Raw genomic sequence first — 12,720 nt, 5'->3', positions numbered from 1 at the left:
CTAAACCGGGGATCCCCAACCTTTTTCAACCTGAGAGCTCCTTACAATCAAAAGGCTCCCAGTTTGATATGCATTTCCAAAATAAGAACTTACAATTTTATTACTACCTTGTAACTGTGTTAAACCATTAAAATAACAAAACCTTTTACTAGAAAATCTCAATGACCCAGCACCGATGAGATATTTTTAGAACGTGTCAGAGGGTACCTCAGCTGTCCTTAAGGGACACCCTTGCGGGCACCATGTTGGATGCCCCTTATCTAAACAATACCTTCCAATAACACAAACCAGATTCCTTGCAAAATAACATTTTATTGCAAGAACACAGAACTGATACATGAACTAAGCATGGACTAAGCATGAACGATGCATGAACGTTCGGTTAACATGGTGATTGGGTTTCCTCCGGCGACTGCGTTTCTGCGGATATGCATGAAACGTCATCACTCTCTGACGAAACAATGACGATGAGACCTCATCATCTTTTTTTGAAAGAAATAAGCTCTGTTGAGGAGTTATAACTGCTTATTACTATGTCTTTGCTATTCTCAGCACACTGATTCCATACATCTACCCGGTACGTGGGCCGCCCACACACGCTGGAAAAAAAAAACACTAGCAAGTGGGGGCTCCCTTGATGCCTTAACAAAGATCTGATCAAAGCCACTCCTGCCATATAATGATTTATCAAACTGAAGTTATTCCCAGAGGCTTCATACACACTGATGAGCAAATTCAAACCCTTTATCATACAGACGCTGCCCTACTTACGGACGATCGTTCACAGGTTGAATTTGTTTGAAAGTTGCTTCAGTGCTATATTTTGTATGGAATGTATGTTAAAAGGTTTATATAAGTATGTTTAAGGCTTGTATATGTAACTTATATTGTTGCGTACCAATAAATAAACATTTCATAAAATAATATGCTCTATAAAGATGAATAAAGTTAAGTTTAATTTACTTTTGGAAGATGAGCTTTAGGGGTTACGCGACTTCCTCCTTTGTGGTAAAAAGTGGCAGAAAAACAGCGATCCAACCATTTTTTTCAACCGCATCAAGCTTTCTTATTCCACTTCTATTACAAAAAAAATGTCTCATCTATTCTTTACACTTTACACTAACCGTATTGAATGGCTATACAAGATATCTCATCTCATTAGCCGTACCGCTTATCCTCATTAGGGTCGCGGGGGGCTGGAGCCCATCCCAGCCATCTCCAGGCAGTGGGCAGGGGACACCCTGAACTGGTTGCCAGCCAATCGCAGGGCACACGGGGACAGACAACTCACTCGCTCGCTCATTCACACCTAGGGACAATTTAGACCGGCCAATTCACCTGAAATGCATGTTTTTGGAATGTGGGAGGAAACCGGAGTGCCCGGAGGAAACCCACGCAAGCACGGGGAGAACATACAAACTCCGCACAGGAAGTCTGGAGCTGGATTTGAACCCACGACAGGTTCCCATGACATGAACTGTGCCGCACAAGCGCTAACCACTGCGCTGCCGTGCTCTATACAAGATATTAAACAATAAAAATTTCAATGTTCTTAGTGCGCTGGACATACAGTATAGAATGTTTACACACAACCTAGGAATAGGAAGCGGATTTCTTCTTCGGAGTGGATGCTGGGTGACCTCTCACAGCGCCACCACACGCCAGTAGCGGCGAAAAGAAGCACTTCAATGCTGTCCTGTACTCAGAAAAAGGTGCACACAATACAAAATCTAACTTACAGCAATGTCCGGATTTTTTTCGACATCTCGAAAAAAAAATTCTACCGTTTTTCATAAGTCGAATGGTCATAAATAGGGGAGCGTCTGTAGTTTCCTTTTTTCCAAAAATAGAACAAGAGGGGACAATGTTTCTGAAAACATTTTTATACGTAATGGCATTGATTCAGGACTTTGTCCAATGGAGCGACGCAAACCACCTGCACCTGAACGCCACCAAGACCAGGGAGATGGTGGTGGACTTCAGGAGAACTAAAACTCACCCGGTTCCTGTAACCATCAAAGGAGAAGGTGTAGAATTTGTCCAGACCTACAAATACCTGGGTGTGCAGCTGGACAACAAATTGGACTGGACTGCCAACACAGAAGCTCTATGTAGGAAAGGTCAAAGCCGACTTTACTTCCTCAGAAGGCTGGCCTCCTTCAACATCTGCAAAAAGCTCCTGAAAATATTCTATGAGACAGTTGTGGCAAGCGCCCTCTTCTATGCGGCAGCGTGTTGGGGAGGCAGCGTCATGAAGAAGGATGCCTCTCGTCTCAATAAACTGGCGAGGAAGGCGAGCTCTGTTGTGGGCACAGAGCTTGACAGCCTGACAACAGTAGCTGAGAGACGGGCACTGAAAAAGCTGCGGTCAATCATGGACAATTCATCACATCCTCTACACAGCATTATATCCAGACAGAAGAGCAGCTTCAGTGACAGACTGCTGTCACTGTCTTGTACCACGGACAGACTGAAGAGATCTTTTCTTTCTCATGCCATGAGGCTCTTTAACTCCACCCGGCGTAGATATCTATCCATCTATCCATCTATCTATCTATCTATCTATCTATCTATCTATCTATCTATCTATCTATCTATCTATTGAATGAGGTAAAGAAAGTAGAACACCTTTACCACCATGCATGCAGCGAATGAAGGAAACCAAACACCCCCCAACTGTTAAAAACCTCTCTCGTGACTAATACATCTAGAAAATCCCCTCATCCTGACGATTCGATTCCTTCCGTGCAAATAAACCGACCGACACTTTAAAAGCTGTCAATAATCCCTCATAATCTGGCAGTTGACATTTGCGCAATTAAAAAGTGATGTCAGTGAGCGGCGTAATCCTTACTGCCATTTACCTCCAACACCCTGTACTTGCGTACACGGACGAATACAGAGACGGAGAGAGCACAGCCGCATGATGCGCGAGTTCACTTTGACCTACACGTTTGCTGCAGAAGATGAGGTTACCTAGGCAACGGCAAGTGATGGATGGAGATGGACTGGGGTGTCAACTTGAATAGCACGTAGACGCTTTTTTTCTGCTACACGTCTCCCTTGTATTCAATCCTTTAGCAAGTTTCAATTTATGGCGAATTGTGTACAGAAGGGAAGAACAGATCTTTTTGGGCTCTTAACGTGGAAAGAACCAAATCTGCTATTTTGCTAATGGGTAGAAAATGATTTACTGACCACATTATTCCTTATTATAGGCCTACATACATCCCAATACCATTTATAGTTTTCATTCATGTTGCATGAAAAATATATATTGTAATAATGAAATGTTTCACTGGATATATAGTTTTTGTATGAGTTCACAGCTATAACCTTTTAAATATTTCAGTCATTTATATGTCTTTCATGTAGTCGTAGATAATGCACCTTATGATGATCTACATATAACTGAACAGAGTTTTTTTCACTTAACTACTCGATTAAAGGATTCATCTAGGGCCATACTGTCAAGAACTGGAACAGGAGGAGGAACCAGATGCCTGTTTCTCACACTAGCTTTATTTTACCGGAAATGGGTCAGTCAAGCACGTTAACCCAAAACGCCAGTGATTTGGCGATTGTTGGGCGTAAGGCGTAAGGCAGCAGTCTGGCGTGGAACGACAGGAAGCCAGAGGCTGACGAGATCGATACCAATTGCACGAGCAGATATCGGACAGATGGGGTTGATACCGGACAGGACGGGACAGACAGGATTGATATCAGGCACTGGAGACTGGAGTCCGATAACAAGCAGGACGAGATAAACGGAAACGATACCAGACACTGGAGATCGAAATTAAACAGGACAAACTAGACGGGAACGAAACTGGAGATCGATATTACACAGGACAAAATAGACGGGAGCCATACCGGCAAGAAACACAAGCAGGAAACCAGTCAAAACCCACGTCTTGCGGGTGCAGAGGTTCGTTGACGGACTGACAAAAGGTGAGTGAGAGCACTGAGCTTAAATAGGAGAGAAGACAGTCAACGAGCCGCAGCTGGCGGCAAACGGGCGGGGCCAATTGGGCGCTATGGGCAACCGTGACAACGGATACACAATAACAACTCTACACCACTATCAATATTCTCATATTCACACACAGTTTTGTTTTAGCTTCTCTTAACATAGCACATATGGAATTGCCAAAATGCACACAATCAATTCCATTTTAAATAATGCTTTTCTTTATCTATAAACTAGTGCAATCAGTGAAGACAAGGTGATTATTTTTCTCTGACCCAGTTGCCTAATAAACAACAGATGTTTGCAGTGACTTGCTTTTACTGTTTCATCTCCAAATAAGCCTGAAGATCAAAACAGCAATAAAAGTAGGCCATCTTCGTAGTGCCCCCTCCCAAAAAACAGGAAAAAAAGCAAGCATCTACAAAACACTGTAATCCTTTTAATGTTTACAGTTGTAATTGCTGCTTAGTACTCTAAAACAAAAATACTTAGGGTGTGAGGACAATTCAAGAATTTTGTTGGGCTACATACGTAGAGGACTTGTTTAAATTCCCCTGTTTTGTTTTTAATTCCAAATTTCCAAATATTGGGAACACTATATGGCTGTTTATAGGGGCGGGGCTTAGAGAATGGTCTAACATAGTAGGAAGTAGAGAGAAAGATACTATGGTAAAACTGAAAGGCTACTTCATTAATGTCATGGTTAATCAAAAGAGAAGTGAGTAATATTTGACCACCAGATGTCACTGTATGGTGCAATGCAAATAAAAATGATTGCTAATGAGCACAAGGAAAAGTACAAACTACGGTGACTCAGAGTAAACAAAACCCACTGTTATACAGTAATCCCTCGCTACTCCACACTTTGGTTACCTCAGGCTCACGGCTCTGCGGAATATGAATTGAATTGTCTTTGTTGTCATTGATATCAATGTATTGTGCATTGTGTTCTGCAGCAGGCAAAAAACAGCAAATGCTATCATGGGGGCAGGTTAGTTTGCTTATGTTGGATGGTTGTGCCTTCTTGTGTGCGCGACTGTGATTGGCTAGTGTGTACTGTCAGTCAAACAGCAGAGCGGGCACTCATGTGGCAACCAAAGCAAACTGAAAAGCATGGCGACAGTTAACATTTAGCAGCTCATTACATTGAAAATAAATTTATCAATAAAATCAAGACTCTGAGGAATGTCAGAAAACTGTAAAGAAATGGTGATCACCAGCAACTGCTCGGTGAATTGTTATCGGGCACGCAACACGAGTGAAGCGGCGTCCAAATAGAAGGCAATAGCAGTACAGCTGCGGCTAAGCGATGTAACAACTCTCACAAGCTACCCCTGCCTGTATCTCACTTATTCCAGATCCATTACCTAGGAAACGGAATACCCGGGACCTAGTGGAAAACCGCTTGAGATGGTGCTAGCACGCAGCTAGCCAACCACTCTCTAAATCGCTTTTTTTTACTCTGAAAGGAGAAACCCACCAATTTTGTTGTAGTTTTGCAAAATGACAATAAAGACCATTAATTCAACTACAATTCTGGGTTTTGTGTTTTTATCTGAAGATTTAAAGTTATTTGTTCCAGTTGGTAAGGCCTTCATCTCGAGATAAGTTTTACGATTGGGAGCTTTTAAGAAGGAATTTCACGTTTTGCTGTTGGTTCTGCCCCCCACCCCCACTAACCGTGATAACCAAGGGATTACTGTACTTCTCATTTGCCCAGCCTTTTTGAGGTATTTGAGTAACCGTAGCAGCAAGATGACAGACATTTATGTCAGCTCACTTCAGGTGAGGTTCATGCTTTTTAAAATAATTGCCAATTTGCCGTCCTACTAGTTAACTAATATTTTAAAAATTGCACGTTCATATGACAGGCAGAATCTGCCAGCATGTAAGACTCCTGATTCACTCAAAAAATAGAGAAAAAGAAAGAGGAGGGCTCATGTATATTTGCTTTTTGTTCGAATCAATATTATTTTTATGTTTGTATGCCACTAGGAGGCACTAAATAACACACAATGTCCCTTCAAAAACAACTTAAGAGTTTTATCTAGGAAAAGCAGTTCAGTAATCTGTTTTCAAGGGACATTGTGTATTATATGATCACTTAATGTCACTACATTGTTGTAATGAGACTGAAAACGATTGCAAGCCTTTTTGGGGTTTTTGAGTGCCCATAGTAACAAGATGGCAGCTTCCTTAGGTGAAGTTATGTAAAATAAATACTTATTCCTCTACGAACAAGTACTTTTAAAAATTCACATTCATATGATAGTGTCATGATTACTGATGCCAGGCACCTGTGCCCGCTCCTTTGGTGCCAACCGCTTGGACTCTGGTTGACCCTGTCACTATTTAAACCCACGTCTATCTGTCACATGTTGTCAGTCCGTCTGCGAACCCAAGTTTACTCTAGGGAAGCTTTTTGATCCGTTTTTTGATCTTGACCACGTCTACTCTCCTCTCCTGGCTTTTGACTCATTGTTGATCTTGACCACGTGTTTTGCTCTCCTGTCCCGGCTACTGACCTGTTTTTTCCGCTCCCGACACCGCCATCGCTCGCCACGTAAATGCCACTTCCGCGTTCAGAGCGACCTGCTCCCCACGACCAGCGATCACTGGATCGTGTGAGCAATCCTTTCCCTTCTTCCCAATAAAACTGAGAGAAATATACGCAAGTGGGTCCTGTCTCTTTTCTGGTCTTGACAGATAGTTCATGCATTTTTGGTTCTTATATAAATCATTATACTTTTTACTAAATTTTAATAAAGTTCTTTTTAGCACAAATAGGCACTAAATATTACAAATACTCCCTTCAATTTAAAGACAATTTCAGAGTTCGTTTTATGTAAAGTAGCTCAATAATCTCTGATAAAGATCAATGGAATGCGTTGGGCAAGTATTCGTTTAACAGTTAATTGATAACACGATGTCAACGACTTAATGTTGAGCTTTAATTGCAGTTTCTCTTGGTAATGAGCATTTATAGCCGTATTATCCAGATACCGATGTTATCTTGTCACTCTGTGTTGCCACGACCATGTCACTCTGGGTAATATTACATTTGTCAAAGTTCAGAGCAGTGTTTGAGAACAAGTCACAGCATTAAGCGGGACCAATAATAATTTTTTTTTTTCAGGATTAAGACTTAAGAAATAAGGTGACATCCATCTTTTGTTATCTCAGTGAGGCAGGCCTCCAAATTTCCACAATTTAGTGGGACAGATTCCTCCATTGGGAGATACGGTTGAATGTCATCTACATAGCAATGTAAACTGATAGTATACTGAACAATGTCTAGCAGAGGGATACAATTGATATTAATATATATAAATATTGATAAAAATTACTGAGCACTGCAGAACGCCACAGGTCACACCAAAAGGCTCAGAGGTCATTATACCGTATTTAACACAATTTTTCCTATCTGAGAAGTAGGATCTACACCATGTCCATAATGTCAAAGGCAGCGCTGAGATCCAGCAGCAGTAACAGTCATGACCATTGCCAGAAGACTGTTGGTCTCTTTACCAATGCTGTAAAAATAAACATGACTTGACTTTATTTGACAACAAAAATACACTCATTTAAATATCAAGAGCTATATCCCGTACACACAAAAAAATAAAAAGGAATTAGGGCAAAATTATAAAATGTTAAAACTACCTCTACTTGAAACTGCATTGACACACCACACCTCGGGCCCTTACGCTGTTGACACAGCATTTCATGAAAAAAACTCAATATAGGTCATGCTGCAGGACGGTCTACTTGAATTATCTCCCTTCGTGAAGTAGGTGATTACCATTGCTGCATCGTCAGACTAATTTGCACAATCGTGATCAAAGAAAAAGAAGAAAGTTGCAGCTAAATGTATAAACCGAAACTGTGCGGCTGATCAAACATAAAATCTAGCACGCATTGCAATCAAACACTGGGCACACCATCCAGGTCATTTATTAGATACATTAAATTATTCATGTATGTATTTAGTTTTTTAAAGGAGAAGCATCTCTGTATGGATTAGTTGATTGACTTTCAATTGTCATGAAACGGACCGGGAAGCAGGAAGTCGGAACTCACTTTAATTGAGAAATAAAAGTTGTCCAACACACAAACGGACCAAGGACACAACAAAACAGGTTCAAAGGTAATCAAAATTACAAACTAGGCATTACTCAGAACAAACAGGCATGAACAGGTTTTCCTCAAGGTTAAGCAATGGTCTGGCCACGGGCAGTCCCAAAAGGAGCGTTTAAGTACTCCACGAACAATCAGTTCAATGCGTCTCAGCCGGTGTCAAGGGGCGGTGCTAGCTGGATGCCATGATAACCGTGCAGGACATGACATCAATTTTGCGAGTGCATTCATCAACACATGATTTTATATCTTGCACAAATCCCGAATATATTCTTATATTTCGCAAATACATTTTTTTTTAGAAACAAATCGCTCCTCAAATTCGTGTTGGGTAAAAATTAAATGTAAATGTTAATTGTAGCTTACATTTTCAGTTGCATTTCCCAATTTACAACTGGTAAATTGTCAGGGTTGGGTAGGGTTACTTTAACTTGATTACTTTCAATTACTTTTGGATTACTCCAATACTAAATATGCTAATAAAAGACAAAAGAAACTAAATATGAATAAAATGATGACTCACAACACGTGGTAAGCTTTCTCTCCTGGCTTTGATATCCGGCAAAACTAACATAAAATGTGACAGAAACATATTGAAAATAAATCCAAAAAGCTTGCCAACATAATTTTTGCCGTTCCATGTATTCCGTTACTCCCCAAGCCTGCACAAAATTTAGTAATTCTATTCATATTTAGTTTCTTTTGTCTTTTATTAGCATATTTGGTATTGGAGTAATCCAAAAGTAATTGAAAGTAATCAAGTTAAAGTAACCCTACCCAACCCTGTAAATTGTACCTTAAATTTGTGCATGGTCCATAGTAAATGTCCATAATTGCACTAATACACATTTCATAGTGCCCTGTTTAGGTGTAGCATGCAACTGCCCTCTTGGGTGCTAGCTGTAGGGGGCGATGATGCTTCATTGAACAATGCCACACACCTAATGCCAGCTGCAGTTAATCACAAGGGTAGAAGAAAGACAATGGCAAAGCGAAAGCACCACAGAGCAGTTTCCGCGTCATTTTTAAGCAGACTTGTTGAGACAACAACTTCAAGCATTCACAAGCACTCTGCACAAAATTCAAGCACTTTTCAATTCTCGACACACATGATTAAAATTCAAGGACTTTCAATGATTTTTAAGCACCAGTACGGAGCCTGCAAAAAGTTTTGTTTTTGTCATTGTCTGCCCTCCCCGTATACAGTGACTGTCATCCATTTTGTTTGCACATTTTGTGAAACCATTCAGCCTTGTTTTGTACTCATAAGATAAAGGCATTACTCTTCACTTTCCAATTAAGTCACATGTATTTTGTGTGAACCTATAGCAAAATTAAAGTTATTATACCAGGTACCTGTGCTCATCTCCTAGTCTGAAGTCAACACAGTCTGAATTTCCAACATCCTGAAATGCAGCATCGGATGCTGGTGGACTATGCCAAAGCAACAGTGTGTGTCCAGACTGCATATGAAGTGGGGGTGGATGATGCTGAAGATGCGGTAGAATATACGACTGCAAATTGCGTACTGAAGACGAAGAATCAATTAAAAAAGATAACATACAATTTAACATACAAATGAAATGTTTCCAACAGATCTTTACACATTTTTTTACATGGTGCAGGAATGGAATTATTTGAGCGCAAACCTAGATTAAAGTTGTTTGATTTCCTGCACTGGTGCAGTGGATTTCCATTACAGCATGAAGAGGAACATGGTATGTTTGTGACAATGTGCCTTTGATTGTTGAAGCAAAGCGAATCAACTCGTCTGGAAGACACACACAGACTCTTGAGTGTTGAAGTTTAGCGATGCCACGTGCACTTAGCGGGAGACTTGGCATCTCCTGTCGGTTTTGGTTTTGCAAGACTGATTTGAAAGACATTTAATTATTGAAATGCAATTAGTGCACCGCTTGGAAGAAATGGGAAGGACACGCGTGCACACATGGAATATGTGCATCACACACAAATACTGAAAGGAGGGGTGATAGAAGTGAGCAGGCAACATATTAGAAGAGATTAACATTATTGCAATGCATATGGGATTGATACAGTGCAACGATTTACCACGGACCCCTAACCATTTGAGTCGCAGGGGCACGACCACTTCCTGTGGTGTGTCTTGGGCAAGTACAGCCTGGCGGTGCCCATCCCTCTCCAGGGTGATTTTCAGGTAGACGTACAGATTATTTTAAACAAGATTATGGTTAGAAGATATCTGATGTTATGGGGTAAAACAATCAGGTTATAACACATTAAAATTATTCTTTTTGGGGGGACGGAAACATGCTTTTAGAAAATGTTAAATATATTACGGTTGCCCTATTTTCTGCAATTGAAAAAAAAAATCAATATTCAATTTATGATTAAATATTGTAATGCGTATTCAAGAAAGGGCAGCACCGCGGCACAGTGGTTTATTGCGTGTGCAGCACAGTTCTGAGGTCATGAGATAGAAGCTTCCTGTGTGGAGTTTGCATGTTCTCCCCGTGCTTGCGTGGGTTTCCTCCAGGCACTCCGGTTTCCTCCCACATTCCAAAAACATGCATGTTAGGTTAATTGGCCGGTCCAAATTGTCCCTATGTGTGAATAAGCGAGTCAGTTTTCTGTCTCTGAGTGCCCTGCGACTGGCTGGCAACCAGTTCAGGGTATCCCCTGCCCACTGTCCGAACCTGGCTGGGATGGGCTCCAGCACCCCCGTGACCCTACTGAGGATAAGCGGTGCAGATAATGGATGGATGGATTGATGGATATTCAAGAAACTATTTGTAAAGTATTTACAATCTAGGAGTCCATACGTACACCAAATTAGAATTGTCATGGATAACCACGTGGTGATCATTGTTTACAACGAGATTAGACAAAGCACACCAGGATGAACGCGTCATAAAGACTTAAGAGAAATAATAAGCTAAAAATAATATCAGGATAAAAAGACAGACATATTCATAAGTTACCGCTTGTAGACTGGCCTAAGTAAGTGCACCTGAACATTTTTTACAATAAAAATAGTGGAATAGCATTTATACCGGGCAGCACGGCAAATGGGTGGTTAGCGCGCAGCCCCACGGTGCAGAGGTTCAGGGTTCAAGTCCAACTACAGAAGCCTCCCCGTGTGGAGTTTTATATATATATATATATAGATAGATAGATAGATAGATAGATAGATAGATAGATAGATAGATAGATAGATAGATATAAATATAAATATATATATATATATATATATATATATATATATATATATATATATATATATATATATATATATATATATATATATAGATATATAGATATATAGATATATTGGTTTGAACAAATTTATTGACACTAATAACAGAAAACAATCATGACCATCTCAACAGCAATTAAGCACATTCACAATATTATATTTCAATATGACGTTTAACAGCAAACACAATGTGAGGTTTGAACAACCCTTCTCGAAAATCTTAATAGCAATCAAGCATATTCACAATTTCATTATATAACATCTTTGTTAGTGTCAATAGATCCGTTTCTCTTTCCCAACTTTTTTTGGTTTGAACAAATTTATTGACACTAATAACAGAAAACAATCATGACAATCTCAACAGCAATATATAGATATATAGATATAGATATATCTATATATCTATATATCTATATATATATATATGTATAATTTTAACAACAGTTTACAGTCAAAGTGTCATACCAACAGAACCCATTTTGGCTGTAAATTGCAAGATAATGCTTTAAATTGAAGCTCATTAAAAAAACACATGTTCGTTCATTGTTGAGACACTTTATGATAAGGAGCCACATAACAAATACCCAGAAGCTCTTGCAATAGCACCTAAAATTTGGTTAGGTGAATGAATGGTAGTAATGGGCAGTGCTACACACAGGGCCTGCACACTCTCTCTCCGGTCTACAGTGAAGGTAAATACGTTGGTATCCCTGTTTGCAGTATTTTGTGACATATTTCCAAAAGAACTTTGCTTGCACCGTGTTATGAAACAATTATTTACGACAAAAATGATGGTCTAAATAATACTCTTCAGGGACTGCTGGAGGGAGACCAATTTTAAATGATGTATTTAATGAGACACAACATTATTATTTCAAAGATTAGATGTAATTACCATATGTCATACGGTGAAATAAATATACAGAAGGATAAGCTTTTATCTGGAGAGCAGGTTTAACACCTTTGTTGAATTTTGTCTCGAAATATAGTGTGACCCACCTCCCTCCCCCGCCCATAAAAAAAACTAAATATAATATGCTTTTATGGCTCTTTTAATCAAAAATGTTTCCGACCCCTAGTCCAACTACCACATTTACCACATTTACTACGCTTTTGCTGTGTATACCAAGGACAAAACCCCTCGCAAACAATGTACAAAAACAACAACAAAAAAGGACGGAATAGCAATAATTTCTAACAAATGAACGCATGGAGCTTCCAATAAAAAATACGTAAATGTCTACATTAGCTTGTTATTGCATCCAACCTAATAAACTTCTGCATGAGATAACGTAACTAAATTGAATTTACACAATTCCATAGCAGAATGCCACAGTCGCATACAAACGCGCCTCGATTGTATCAGAAAAACTGCAGC

The 12,720-nt window shown here is 39.8% G+C and overlaps 1 protein-coding gene across 1 annotated transcript in view; it reads right to left on the bottom strand.

The window, feature by feature from the left end:
* Window positions 1–12,720, bottom strand: part of serpini1 (serpin peptidase inhibitor, clade I (neuroserpin), member 1) — a 38,451-nt gene that overhangs the window by 25,565 nt on the left and 166 nt on the right. The gene's annotated exons all lie outside the window — the stretch shown is intronic.

This window comes from Urocampus carinirostris, chromosome 10 (assembly GCF_059441175.1).
Source record: "Urocampus carinirostris isolate Australia breed hairy pipefish chromosome 10, RoL_Ucar_1.0, whole genome shotgun sequence".
Lineage (NCBI taxonomy): Eukaryota > Metazoa > Chordata > Actinopteri > Syngnathiformes > Syngnathidae > Urocampus > Urocampus carinirostris.
This window is presented reverse-complemented; position numbering and strand designations above follow the sequence as displayed.